Raw genomic sequence first — 14198 nt, 5'->3', positions numbered from 1 at the left:
TATTCTCTTTTGTGGTAAAAAACACCTAACATAAAATGTGCCTTTGTGGGGGCAGGGTGGGGGTGGAGGCAGCACCTGACTGGCTCAGTTGGAAGAGTTGGAAGAGCATGGGACTCTTGATCTCAGGATCCTGAGTTCAAGCCCCACATTGGGTGTAGGGATTAATAAAAAAATAAACTTAAAAAAAACCATAAAATGTGCCCTTTCTTAGCCATGTTTAAGTATACAGTTCAGTAGTCACTATATGCACACAGCAGTATAACAGATTACTAGTACTTTTTCATCTCACTAAACTGAAACTCTGTACCTACTGAATAACAATATTCCCAGGGCATCTGAGTGGTTCAGTCCATTAGGCATCTGCCTTCGGCTTGGGTCATGATCTCAGGGTCCTGGGAATCAAGCCCTGACTCGGGCTCCCTGCTCAGTGAGGAGCCTGCTTCTCTCTCTCTCCCTCTCCCTGTGTGTGTGCTCTCTCTCTTTCTCTAGTTCTCTCTCTCAAATAAATATATACATACATAAAATATTAAAAAAAAAGAATAGCAATATTCCCCCTTTCCATATACCCCCCAAGCCCTGGCAACCACCTTTCTATTTTCTAAGAGTTTGAGAAACTGACTTTTTTTAACTGTAAATTTTTGATGATAACGAAAAATGCTACTGATACAGTTTGGTGACAGAGCTTCAAAACATACTAAGGCACCAGCAGGTTTTTAATTTTTTTAATTTAAATTCAATTAATTAACATGTATTAATTGGTTTTAGAGGTAGAGTTCAGTGATTCATCAGTCTTATATAATACCCACTGCTCATTAAGGCACCAGCAGTTTTATCCACCATTTCACTTTACAGCATCAGTGCAGAGTCAACACAGTGAAAAAGGCAAAGAAAGTCTAAGTATTAGTATGAAATAATCTTGACCTCTTGGATCCCCAAGATTCTCAGAGACCCCCAAGGTCTGACAACTTTGCTTTGAGAACCATTGCTCTGGGCATGTTCCACATCTTAAAATCTAGGTAATAATACCGCTGTCTTAGAATTGCTGTGCTACTAAATAACCTACATAAAGAATCCAGCACAGGGGCGCCTGGGTGGCTCAGTCAGTTAAGCACCTCCCTTCCGCTCAGGTCATGATCCCAGGGTCCTGGGATCGAGTCCCACATCGGACTGCTTGCTCAGAGCTTGCTCAGCGGGAAGCCTGCTTCTCCCTTTCCTCCCAGCTCCTGTGCTCTCTCTCTTGCTATCTCTGTTTCTATCTCTGTCTCTCTCTCAAATAAATAAATAGAAATCTCAAAAAAAAAAGCACAAAATCTTTTTTTTTTTTTAAGATTTTATTTATTCATTTGACAGAGAGAGAGGGAACACAAGCAAGGGGAGTGGGAGAGGGAGAAGCAGGCCTCCCGCGGAGCAGGGGGCCCGATGCGGGGCTCGATCCCAGGATCCTGGGATCATGACCTGAGCCCAAGACAGACGCTTAACGACTGAGCCACCCATGCGCCCCCAGCACAAAACCTTATAGCAGGAACACTATAAATGTTTCCACTCATTATAGCCCAGCTGTGATGGCTCCATGTTAATTTACCTAATCTCTTTATTCACTTTACACCATATTCAAAATTCTATCACATTTGCAACATTTCACATGTAATATGTATCTCCAGGATTCTTTACTTGCCTACTTCTTTATATTAGGTGAGTGTGTGTTAAAAATACTTAATGTAAAACTTTTTTAACCATTTTCGGGTGTACAGTTCGGCAGCATTAAATTCATCCATTGTTGTGTATAGGAAGCTTTTAATTTTAGCCAATTCCTTATTTATTCATTTGGGCCCCTGGGTGGCTCAGTCGGTTAAGCGGCTGCCGGCTAGGGTCATGATCCGAGGATGCCAGGATAGAGCCCTGCATAGAGCTCCGGGCTTGTCGGGGAGTTGGCCTCTGCCCCTCCCCCTTCTCTCTCTCTCTCTCTCTCTCTCTCTCTCTCTCTCAAATGAGAGAGAGTGAGAGCAAGCGAGAGAGAAGCCAACTCCCTGATGAGCAAGGAGCCAGATGCTGGATCCATCCCAGGACTCTGGGATCATGACCTGAGCTCAAGGCAGCTACTTAACCGACTGAGCCACTCAGGCGCCCCAATAAAAAAAGTCTTTTTTAAAAATTAGCCAATTCGTGTAGAAGCATTTCTGTCCTATTTACCTACTCATTTATCAAATGTTTATTTCACATGTGACAGGGCGGATTCAATCACTTCTGTGATTCTGCATTTTTCTAGATGGCTTTTTCAATTTTGCCTATAATTACTCCAAAATGTTGAGGGGTGAGGTTGGCGAGTTTATTCGAGTGTACATCCTCCAGACTGGGTTAGCTGATTGCTGAGAAGTATATTGGCTACTCAGCACAGGACTGCATACTTCTAAACTCCCTTTCTGTAATTTACATTACCCAGCAAGGTTCCCCCGCGAAGGCTCTATTGTCGCGAGAAGCCTCTGAGCCAGGTAGGGGTGGGGCTTAAGTTGCAATGGTTCCCAGAACCCTTAGCGAATTTCCGATTCCCTAACTGCGCAGGGCGATGCGCAGGCGCAATAAATACACCTTGACTTCCGCGCGCTTCCGAAGATATAAATAAGGATGCCCTGGAGCTTGCCCGGTCTTTTCGAGAACGATTGGGGCTCTGCGCGGAAGTCGGGTGGTGAGTACTTCTACCCGTTACCTGTTCGATTCGTTAGTTCTAGGTTTAGTACCCCGGGCCCGCCAAGCAGATTTCCTCGTAGGCTTCATCCTATCTAGGACTCCCTTCAGCCGTGTCTGTGTTAACTACACTTACTCAGGCAGCGGAGCTGGGCCGGATGCGGGCCGCGGAGGCCTCGCGAGCCGCGGGTCTTGCCTGTAACCTAAGGCGCTCGCGCCGAAACCTGCAGAGCTGCCACCTCACGCGCCGGACGCTAAATGCGCGGCCCACCCCCTCCTGTTGCCCATCGCCCGGCTTGTTACCTTGTCTCCTAGGAGGCGGTGGAATTGCGTGCTGGTCATTTACTTTGACACCTATATGAGCTTAAGAATCGATTTCGAAACGAACGGTTCTTGATTCTGCCACTTGATTTATGATGTAGGGAGAGCTCACGACTCCTGATGATCGGTTTATGGGTAGGAGCCGTAATTGCCGTGTCTGCGGCTCTGCATCTGCCGTTTCTTTGGCAGTGGTGCCATTCGCCTGTTGGGGTTTGTAGATAATGTTCGGGGTACCTGGCTGAAAGTTAATTTAGGTAACTGACAGGAGACTGCTGATCGGTATTGAACTCGAATTTCGTTGGCATTTGGGATAGGGTCCACCCCAAAGTGGATATCCTGGGGAAGTCGCCATCAACTGATTGAAATTTATTTCTAGCTCAGTGGCTTGCAAATTAAGTAAATTACAGTGACCAACGTGGATACTCCCGGGAGGTCACTCTCCCCGGGCTCTGTCCAGGTGGCCTACGGGAGCATAGGGCTCTGCCCCGTGACGTACAGTCCCTTTCCACGACGTTGGAGATGAAGCCGGGCCTTGAGTCTGCGCCTGCATATTCCTACAGCTTCTCAGAGTCCTCTGGACGATGACCGAGGAGATAAACCATGCAGGAAACAGCTCCCTCTATCTGGATCTAAGTTGATTGGAAAGAAAAACCTTTTCTCAGCTGCTGTACTATTGGATTAAGCTCTTGCCTACCTTATTTTGCAGTGATCACGCAGGATTCCAAATAAATTTTGACTTGAGGTAAGTAAACCAAAGATTGTTTTTGGCTTGTATTTCCTGTTGACATTTAAATCATTCCAGCCCAGTTCCTTTTCATGAATGTGTCCTGCCATTTAATACATCCAGATAGAAACTTTTTTTTTTTAAGATTTTATTTATTTATTTGACAGAGAGCACAAACAGGCAGAGTGGCAGGCAGAGGGAGAGGGAGAAGCAGGCCTCCCGCCCAGCAGGGAGCCTGATGCGGGGCTCGATCCCAGGACCCTGGGATCACGACCGGAGCCAAAGGCAGACACTCAACCAACTGAGCCACCCAGGCGCCCCCCAGATAGAAACTTTGCTGCATTTTTGTTGGCATGTTGACAGTTGCGTAAATATATGCTCATGTCTGGGAAGATAGCTTTTTTTATTCAGTAAAAGTTAATATTTTCACATCTTTCTCATGTGATAGGGTAGGAACTTGCTGCTAATGGAAAAATTGTAGTTTGGGTGAATTAACCAAAGTCAAGATTAGCAAAGCTTGTATGTGAATCCTATAAACAAAACAAATGTGCATACTCCCTCAAAGTCTGTGCATGGTAGCCAAGCATTTGGTGTCCAGTACAAACCCTCTCCATGATTCTGGAGATGAAGGTGGGTGTATGTACCTGAATATTCCTAGGACAATGAGTAAGTAGAGAAACCATGAAACAGTAGTAACGACTGGGTTTTAAACAGGCTTTCCTCAAATTCACTTGTGTAGAATGGAATGGGGGAAAATGGAATCTCTTAAAAATGTTTTGAGGGTGATGCTCTTTAATCATAGGCATTCCAACGTGGATACTCCCGGGAGGTCACTCTCCCCGGGCTCTGTCCAGGTGGCCTACGGGAGCATAGGGCTCTGCCCTGTGACGTACAGTCCCTTTCCACGACGTTGGAGATGAAGCCGGGCCTTGAGTCTGCGCCTGCATATTCCTACAGCTTCTCAGAGTCCTCTGGACGATGACTGAGGAGACAAACCATGCAGGAAACATCTAATGAAAACTAAAATTAAAATTTTTAGTGAGATCTTAAGTAGGAGTCTGATCATGTTTTTCATTTGTTTTCATTCAGGAGAGAAGAGGAGCCTCACCAATCATTGGCAGTTAACACCCGTTTGGGTCCTTTATTTGGCAGGGAGGGTTGGTAAAATGAATGATAAATGCTGTTTATAAGATAAGCCTGGAGGTTTGGAAACTTGGGCATATTTGACCTCTTTAAACTGAATACTAAATTTGGGGAACAAGTTGAATGTTCCAAAGGATGGGCCCATTGAAATTTAGGGAATGCGGACAGCACTGAATATAGGCATGTCTTAACAATCTGATCCTTTGACCCACAAAGCCCAAAGATTCCAGAATGCCTATGAGGAGAAAACTTAAGGAAGCTAAGATGCTACTTGGCCTTTTCTACTGTTCTCAAGTAAACTGGGTTTTCTAACTATATAACTGAATGGAAAACAGAAGCCTATCAGATCCTAAGTGTCTTATTAAAGATCCAGGTCTGTTTATAATGTATTTATGAATTAAAATAAAGATGACTGCGTATTTGTGTGGCTCCTTTTTTTGTGGAAATGTGACTGACAACCGTATTCTGTGAATGGAAGTGCTTGTTAGGAAAACTACCTTTGCAGTTATGTTTGATTAGTTCTGCATTAACTAAAGACTGAGCTTGTGTGTCTTGTGTCACTTGGCACTTGTTTACTCTTTTTTTTTTTCTTTTTTTAAGATTTTATTTGACAGGACAGCAAGAGAGGGAACACAACCAGGGGGAGTGGGAGAGGGAAAAGCAGGCTTCCCGCCGAGCAGAGAGCCTGATGTGGGGCTCCATCCCAGGACCCTGGGATCATGACCTGAGCTGAAGGCAGATGCTTAACGACAGCTACGCAGGCGCCCTGGCACTTGTTTACTCTTATGTGGGAAAATGTGTGTTGATTCCTACCAGTTACCTAGTGTGCAGGTAAAAGCTGGTTGCATTCAAAGGTGGGTAGTGCTTAGGATACCTAATGAATTTAGGTGTGGTGTCTTGAAAGATGAACATAAAATTGACCACCGGACATGAGTGTTAAGAGATCTTGGTTACTAATTAGGCCAAGCCTTCGGTTTCTCACAATATAATACAGGTAAATTGACCTTAACAAGGTTGGGCATAAATGCTAAAATCACACCTCTGTTAAGCTAGTTAAGCCTCTACTGCCAGTGTTCCAAGTGGAACTTAAGCCTGAGAAGATGGTCATCCTGCCTATGAGTGATGTGAGGTTGAGTCACAATGGAAATCTTGTCAAGCTCATGTACTGGCTGCCAGCATAGGGCAGCTGAGACCCTGAAGGATGGGGACTAACAGGGAACCATCTAGAAGGTAGAGTCTAGATCCAGAGTGGGGCGAAATGAAACAAGGTGGGGAGAGGGCTTGTAATAGCCATGTGACCAGTTAGAAGCCATCAGGGTCAAGTTTAAGGGAAGTGGGTGATTTGAGTAATGAGTCTTCCCCAGACTCCTGGAACAGCGGGGCATACTGCTTCACCCATTTGAGGGCCAGAGGATAGAACTGAAGCTAGTTAAGCATTCATAGCCATGATTCTAGAAAAGAACGTGGGAGAGCTGCTTGGGCTTATTTTTGAGTGTGACTAGGTGATCTGTTAAAACAAGTACACTTGAACTTGTACTTACCTGTGCCAGGCACTGTCCTAAGCTTGGCATGTATTCACGACTCTGAGGTAGGTATTAGTTTTAACAAATAGGCTGATTGCCCAAGCCAACAGCTAAGTAGAGCCTCTGTACAAATGAACTCCTGTAGAATTTCTGGGAGGGAACCTGGATGCCCAGGGCCAACCTTTTCTCTGGTGCTCATCTTTCCTATCCTTACTACATAAGCAGCCTATGGAGAGGAGGTGCTCAGATGTCTGAATTGTGTTTTTTTCCCTACAACCAGGCAGGGAATTTAGTTTTTAGTACAAATGAGCAGGGTTAGGCTGGGTAACCTGCTGGGCAAGAAATACGTGCATTTTTTTCCTCCACATCCAAAGTGTAGCTGAAGCAAAGCTGTCAGGTATTCTAGGCCCCACCTTTTCAGGCTTCTGCTTTCGACATACTTGTCTGTAGGCTTTTTCCAAACAGGCTCTTCTAGCCTTTTTCTGCATGTAGGCAGTCCTATCAGTCGTTGTGAAAGTTGGAGTCTTGGAGTCAAGACTTCCCTGCATTTGAATCCAAATACCACAACTTGCTATCCATGTGACCTTGGGCAAGCTACTTAACCTCCGCCTCAATTTTTTCATCCACAGAACGGGAATGATAAAAGTACCTACCTCTTGGGGTTTTAATGAGAAATGAGTTAATTGTAAAAAGCTTACAGTTTCATAAAAGCACAATGAGTTTGTTAAATATCACTTCTCAAGCAAACACCTGGGATGCAGTATCCAATAAATTTTGTTGAATGAGTAAAGTCTACCATCACTTAGCTATTACTAACCCAGGTTTATCTCAGAACCAACCCTATCTTTCCAGGAGAGATTAAGGGATTAGTAACTTCCCCAAAATCACCTAACTAGTAAGGAGCAGAACCAGGACTCAAACCTAACTCCAAAACTATATTATATATTATTAGCTTTGAGCAAGACAGTGGTGATGTATGTACATTATTTAATACTCCATGTACCTTGGTAAAGTAGGTACTCTTTGTGCCCATTTTGCAGATGAGGAAAACTGAAGTTGGAGGATATGAGGAACTTGCCCAAGTTACACAGCCAGTAAGTGGCAGAGCATGCCTGTGAGCAAGGCAACTGACCACAGAACCTGTTTTCAACCTATTTCATATGATGCCTCAAAAAATACTATTTCCACCTGGTTTATACCACTTTTTTGGTACTAAGCTAATGTAATAACTGCTATACCATAAAACCTCAGTTTCATTTGTAATGAATTTTAAACATAAGTGCCCAGTTTTACTTGACAGTGGAAAATGAAGTGGAAATGAGTAGTTTCCTGGGGACTGAGAGCCCTTCCCTGGCCATGCCTCCCTCTTTCACCCCTTTCTATCTTTGGGATGGATGGGACCCACATTTTAATGATAGTACCTGACATTTGATGAAGATTTGCCGTGTGCTAGGCATTCTTTAATCCTTAAAACAGTCTTAGGCAGTGCAGGGAATTTTATTAAATCCATGTTCTAGAAAAGGAAGACAAAATCAAAATTATATCATTTGCCCAAGGCCACACAGAATAGAACTTAAAAGGTGTTTGTCTCTAGAACCTGAACTCTGCACCACTGTCTTCACTTTCCCTTATAAGCACCATCACCTTGAGCATTCCATCATGATAGCATTCTGATGTGATTATTTTTAAACTGATGTACATCTAACTTACTAGTTGGATCCTCAAGGAATGGTACCATCTATGTAAGCTCAGTACCTACACTGTGCCTGGCACATGGCAAACACTGGTTGATGATTTTGTTTTTCTATGTTCTATTGATTACTGCTTTTATCTTTATTTTCTTTTGACTAGATGTAGTTTACTCTTCTTTTCCTCATTTCTGTTTTTATTAGGATTTATTTGAGAGATCGCACGAGTGGGGAGGGGGGAGAGGGAGAGAATCTGGAGCAGATTCCCTGCTGAGGATGGAGCAACACATGGGGCTCAATCTCACAATCCTGAGATCATGACCTGAGCTGAAATCAAGAGTCTGACCCTTAACCGACTAAGCCACCCCAGCACCCCTCTTTCCCTCTTCTTAAGGTAGAAGTTGAGGTCATTGATTTAAGAACTTTCCTTTTTTTAAAAAAATTTTTTTTAATATATATATATATATTTTTTTTAAGATTTTATTTATCAGAGAGAGAGAGACAGAGGCCAGCAGAGGGAGAAGCAGGCTCCTTGCTCAGCAAGGAGCCGGACGTGGGACTCAATTCCAGGACCCTGGGATCATGACCTGAGCCGAAGGCAGACGCTTAACTGACTGAGCCACTCAGGCGTCCTTTTCCTTTTTTTTTTAATATAAGCATTTAGTGTTATATGTTTCTCCCAAATATTGCTTTAACAATATCCTAAACTTCTGGTTTGTTGTGTTTTCTGGTATGTTGTGTTTTCATTTTAATTCAGGTCAAAATACCTTTAAATTCCCTTTTGTTTTTTTTTTATCTATGGGCTATTTAAAAGTGTATTCATTTTTAAATACTTGGGAGTTTTCCAAAAATCTTGCTGTTATTGGTTTCTATTTTAATATCAATGTAGTCTAAGAATATGCTTTGTACGACTTGAATCCTTTTAAATTTACCAAGACTTGTTCTATGACCTAGAACATGGTCTATCTTGGTAAATGTTTCATGGGCACTTGAGAAGGATATGTATTTTACTGTTATTTGAAGAAAGCAAGGTGGAATGTGAAGAAAGGTGAAGCATTGTATAAATGTCAATCAATCAGTAAAGTTGGTTGCAAGTGTTGTTCAAGTCTATATCCTTGCTGGTTTTCTGCCTACTTGTTCTATCAATTATCGAGAGTGGGTTATCAAAATCTCCAACTATATTTGTGGATTTGTCTATTTCTTCAAGAAGTTCTATCAGGGGGTGCCTGGGTGGCTTAGTTGGTTAAGCATCTGCCTTCTGCTCAGGTCATGATCCCAGGATCCTGGGATGGAGCCCCACATCAGGCTCCCTGCTCAGCGGGGAGCTTACTTCTCCCTCTGCCTCTGCCTGCCACTCACCCAGCTTGTGCTGTCTGTCAAATGAATAAATAAATAAATAAATCTTAAAAAAAAAAAGTTCTATCAGTTTTTGCTTCATGTATTGTGAAACTCTTAATAGTTGCGTATATGTTCAGGATTGTGTATTTTGATTCATTGACTCCTTTATCATTTATGAAATTACTTTTTTTCAATAATATTCTTTGCTCTGAAATCTACTTTGGTTTTTGTTTTGTTTTTTTAAGATTTTATTTATTTATTTGAGACAGAGAGAATGAGAGACAGAGAGCATGAGAGGGAGGAGGAGCAGACTCCCCGCCCAGCAGGGAGCCCGATGCGGGACTCGATCCCGGGACTCCAGGATCATGACCTGAGCCGAAGGCAGTCGCTTAACCAACTGAGCCACCCAGTCGCCCCTACTTTGTTATTAATATAGCTGATTCAGCTTTCTTTTGACTAGTGTTACCAGAGTATGTCTTTTCTATCCTTTTACTTTTAACCTATTTGTATATTTATATTTGAACTATATTATCTTGTAGGCAGTGTATAATTGGGTCTTGCTTTTTTGATTTATTATGATAATCTCTACCTTTCACCTGGAGTGTTTAGACCCTATTTTTATATGATTAATATGCTTAGGTCTGAGTCTCACCTTTTTTTTTTTTTTTTTTTTTTTGAGAGAGAAAAAACATGGGTATAGGGAGGGGCAGAGGGAGAAGCAGACTCCCTGCTGAGCAGGGCTTGATACCAGCACCCTGAGTTCATGACCTGAGCCGAAGGCAGACACTTAACCAACTGAGCTACCCAGCGCCCCAGAGTCTTACCATTTTGATACTTGTTTTCTATTTGTCTCATCTGTTCTTTGTTCCTTTTGTCTTCTTCTTCTGCCTTTTTTTTTTTTTAAAGATTTTATTTATTCATTTGAGAGACAGAGAGCAGGAGAGGGAGGAGGGTCAGAGGGAGAAGCAGACTCCCTGCCGAGCAGGGAGCCCAATGCGGGACTCGATCCTGGGACTCCAGGATCATGACCTGAGCCGAAGGCAGTCGCTCAACCAACTGAGCCACCCAGGCGCCCCTTATTCTGCCTTTTAAAAAAAAGTATTGGGGGCACCTGGATGGCTCAGTCAGTTGAGTGTCTGACTCTTGATTTCCACTCAGATCATGATCTTTGGGTCCTGAGATTGAACCGCGCATTGGGCTCCTCGCTCAGCAGGGAGTCTGCTTGGGATTCTCTCTCTCCCTTTCCCTTTGCCCCTCCCCCTATGCTTGCACACACACTTTCTTTCAAATAAATAAATAAATCGTTAAAAAAAAAATGAGTATTGGGCGCCTGGGTGGTTCAGCTGGTTAAGTGTCCAACTCTTTTTTTTTTTTTAAGATTTATTTATTTGACAGAGAGAGAGACAGCGAGAGAGGGAACACAAGCAGGGGGAGTGGGAGAGGGAGAAGCAGGCTTCCCGCCAAGCAGGGAGCCCGATGCGGGGCTCGATCCCAGGACCCTGAGATCATGACCTGAGCCGAAGGCAGACGCTTAACGTAAGTGTCCAGCTCTTGATTTCAGCTCAGGTCATGATCTCAGGGTTGCGAGATTGAACCTGCATCGAGCCCCGTGTTGGGTGTGAGGCCTGCTTAAGATTTTCTCTCTCCCTCTCCCACTGCCCCTCTGCCCTCCCTCTCTCTAAAAAAAAAAAAAAAAAAAGTATTTTTTTTTTCTGATTCTGTATTACCTTCTTTGTTGGCTTACTAGCTATAACTTTATTTTGTTATTTTTGTGGTTGCTTTAGGGTTTATAATACATATCTTCAACTTACCAGAGTCCACATTAATTGATATTATCACATCACTTAGGACAGTATAAGAACCATATGTTTGTCACCCCCCAGTCTTACTGTTGTCTTGTGTATCACTTTTATATATATTATAAAACCCACAATACATTATTTTTTTTGTTTAAACAGGCAGTTATCCTTTTTTAAAAAATTTTTTATTGTTATGTTAATCACCATACATTACATCATTAATTTTAGATATAGTGTTCCATGATTCATTGTTTGTGCATAACACCCAGTGCTCCATGCAGAACATGCCCTCTTTAATACCCATCACCAGGCTAACCCATCCTCCCACCCCCCTCCCCTCTAGAACCCTCAGTTTGTTTCTCAGAGTCCATCGTCTCTCATGGTTCGTCTGGCAATTATCCTTTTTAAAGTTTTAAGGAAGAGGGGCACCTGGGTGGCTCAGTCGTTACGCATCTACCTTCGGCTCAGGTCATGATCCCGGAGTCCCGGGATCGAGCCCCGTATCGGGCTCCCTGCTCCGTGGGGAGCCTGCTTCTCCCTCTCCCACTCCCTCTGCTTGTGTTCCCTCTCTCGCTGTGTCTCTCTCTGTCAAATAAATAAATTTTTTTTTTAAATAAAGTTTTAAGAAAGAAAACAATCTTTCAAAAATGAAGGTGAAATAAGGTATTTTCTAATGCTCTTCATGCCTCTGTTGTAGATCCAGATTCTTGTCTGGTATCACGTTCTTTCTGCCGGTCTGTCTTTAACATCTCTTTTACAGTGGTTCTACTGGTGATGAATTCTTTCAGCTTTTGTATGTCTGAAAATAACTTTTCTTTTTTTAAGATTTTATTTATTTATCTGACAGAGAGAGACACAGTGAGAGAGGGAACACAAGCAGGTGGAGTGCGAGAGGGAGAAGCAGGCTTCCTGGCAAGCAGGGAGCCCAATGCGGGGCTCGATCCCAGGACCCTGGGACCATGATCTGAGCCGAAGGCAGACGCTTAACGACTGAGCCGCCCAAATGCCCCTGAAAATAACTTATTTTCACCTTTAGTTTTGAGAGATGTTTTTGCTGGATATACCTTCTTAGATATAATTTTGCTAGAGTACTTTAGAGATGTTGCTCCATGTCATGTTGTTTGCATTGTACCCTTGCCTTTGTTCCTCTGTACCTAACATGTTGCATTGTATCCTTGTCTCGTTTCTCTGTATATAACATGTCTTTTTTCTGACTGCTTTTAAGATTTTCTGTCATTGGTTTTAAGCAATTTGATTTTGATGTATCTTGTTTTTTGTACTTGGAGTTACTTGAGCTTCTTGGATTTTGTGTTGGTCAATGTTCTCCAGAGAAACAGAACCAACAGAAGGTATGTGTGTAGATAGATAGAGATTTATTTTAAAGAATTGGCACACGTAGTTGTGGGGGCTGGCAAGTCGGAAATCAGTAGGGCACTTTGGCAGGCTAGAAATTCCAGCAAGAGTTGGTGTTGCAGTCTTGAGCCTACATGTAGTCTTGGCAGAATTCCTTCCCTTCAGGCCTTCAACTGATTGGATGAAGCCCACTCACATTACAGAAGGTAATCTGCTTCCTTAAAGTCTACTGATTTAAAGGTTATCATATCCAAAAAATACCATCACAGCAACATCTAGACTGGCATTTGACCAAACAGCTGGCCACCATAGCCTAGCCAAGTAGACATATAAAATTAGCTATCACAGATCTGTAGGTTTGTAGTTTGCACATTTTTAAGCTGTTATTTCTTCATATGTTCTCTGTCCCCAGCTCCTCCTTGCTTCCCTGTATATTTGGCCACTTAAAGTTATTCCATAGCTCACTGATGCTATTTTCAATTTTTTATTTTTATTTTTATTTTTTAAAGATTTTATTAATTTATTTGACAGAAAGAGACACAGCGAGAGAGGGAACACAAGCAGGGGGGGAGTGGAGAGAGAGAAGCAGGCTTCCCACTGAGCAGGGAGCCCGATGTGGGGCTCGATCCCAGGACCCTGGGATCATGACCTGAGCCGAAGGCAGATGCTTAACAACTGAGCCACCCAGGCACCCCTATTTTCAATTTTTTAAAATTCTTTTTTCTCTGTGTTTCATTTTGGATAGTTTCTATTGCTATGCCCTCAAGTTTACTAATCATTGCTTTTGCAATATCTAATATATTGTTAATAGCATCCAGTGTATTTGCAATCTTAGATACTGTCATGAAATTCACTTTGGGGGGTGCCTGGGTGGCTCAGTCGGTTGAGTGTCTGCATTCAGCTCGGGTCATGATCTCAGAATCCTGGGATCAAGCCCCACATCTGGCTCCCTGCTCAGCAGGGAGTCTGCTTCTTCCTCTGCCTCTCCGCCTGCTCATGCTCATTCTCTCTTTCTCAAATAAAATATAAAAAAGAAATTCACTTTGGGTCTTTTTATATCTTCCATGTCTCTACTTAACTTTTATGCATATGGAATAAAGTTACAATAACTTTCTTTTTTTTAAGATTTTATTTATTTGAGAGAGAGAGACAGGGATAGAGAGAGAGCATAAGTGGGGAGGAGAGGGAGAAGCAGGCTCCCTGCTCAGCGGGGCTCAATCCCAGGACCCCAGGATCATGACCTGAGCCGAAGGCAGACACTTTAATAACCAACTGAGCCACCCAGGCGCCCCTACAATAACTTGCAATATCTTTCACTTCTGTCATTTGAACCAGTTCTGGGCTGGGTTCAATTGATTGTCCTTATGGTTTGTGTTCAATAAATAAAACAATGATAGAATGTGAAAAAATTAAAATTAGTATTTGGGTTCAGAATAGGAAAAGATAAAGTGGAGCCAAGGAAGACTTCACAGAGATGGGGACTGAATTGAGCCTTAAGATATATCAAGAGCTCTGCAAGGCAGGAAGAAAGGCTCTTGTTGGGGAAAACAGCCTAGATAAAGGTGAGAAGGTAGAATGAACGTGGGCACCTTCAGAGTACGGTGCAGAGGGGAAGGGGAGAATGGGA

The 14198-nt window shown here is 42.9% G+C and overlaps 1 long non-coding RNA gene and 2 other non-coding genes across 3 annotated transcripts; all 3 read left to right on the top strand.

Moving 5' to 3' along the window:
* The first annotated feature begins 2577 nt into the window (after positions 1-2577).
* On the top strand, positions 2578-5289 carry LOC118019797. The gene is made up of 3 exons (XR_004681754.1): positions 2578-2683; positions 3710-3745; positions 4817-5289. It is a non-coding gene; the product is annotated as an uncharacterized LOC118019797 (long non-coding RNA).
* Positions 3414-3618, top strand: LOC118020457. The gene has a single exon (XR_004681893.1). It is a non-coding gene; the product is annotated as a small nucleolar RNA SNORA73 family (small nucleolar RNA).
* On the top strand, positions 4535-4739 carry LOC118020456. Its single transcript, XR_004681892.1, has one exon. It is a non-coding gene; the product is annotated as a small nucleolar RNA SNORA73 family (small nucleolar RNA).
* Positions 5290-14198: the final 8909 nt, after the last annotated feature.

The sequence above is a fragment of the Mirounga leonina genome, unplaced genomic scaffold (assembly GCF_011800145.1).
Source record: "Mirounga leonina isolate KUSES-001 unplaced genomic scaffold, KU_Mleo_1.0 Mir_173, whole genome shotgun sequence".
NCBI lineage: Eukaryota > Metazoa > Chordata > Mammalia > Carnivora > Phocidae > Mirounga > Mirounga leonina.
This window is presented reverse-complemented; position numbering and strand designations above follow the sequence as displayed.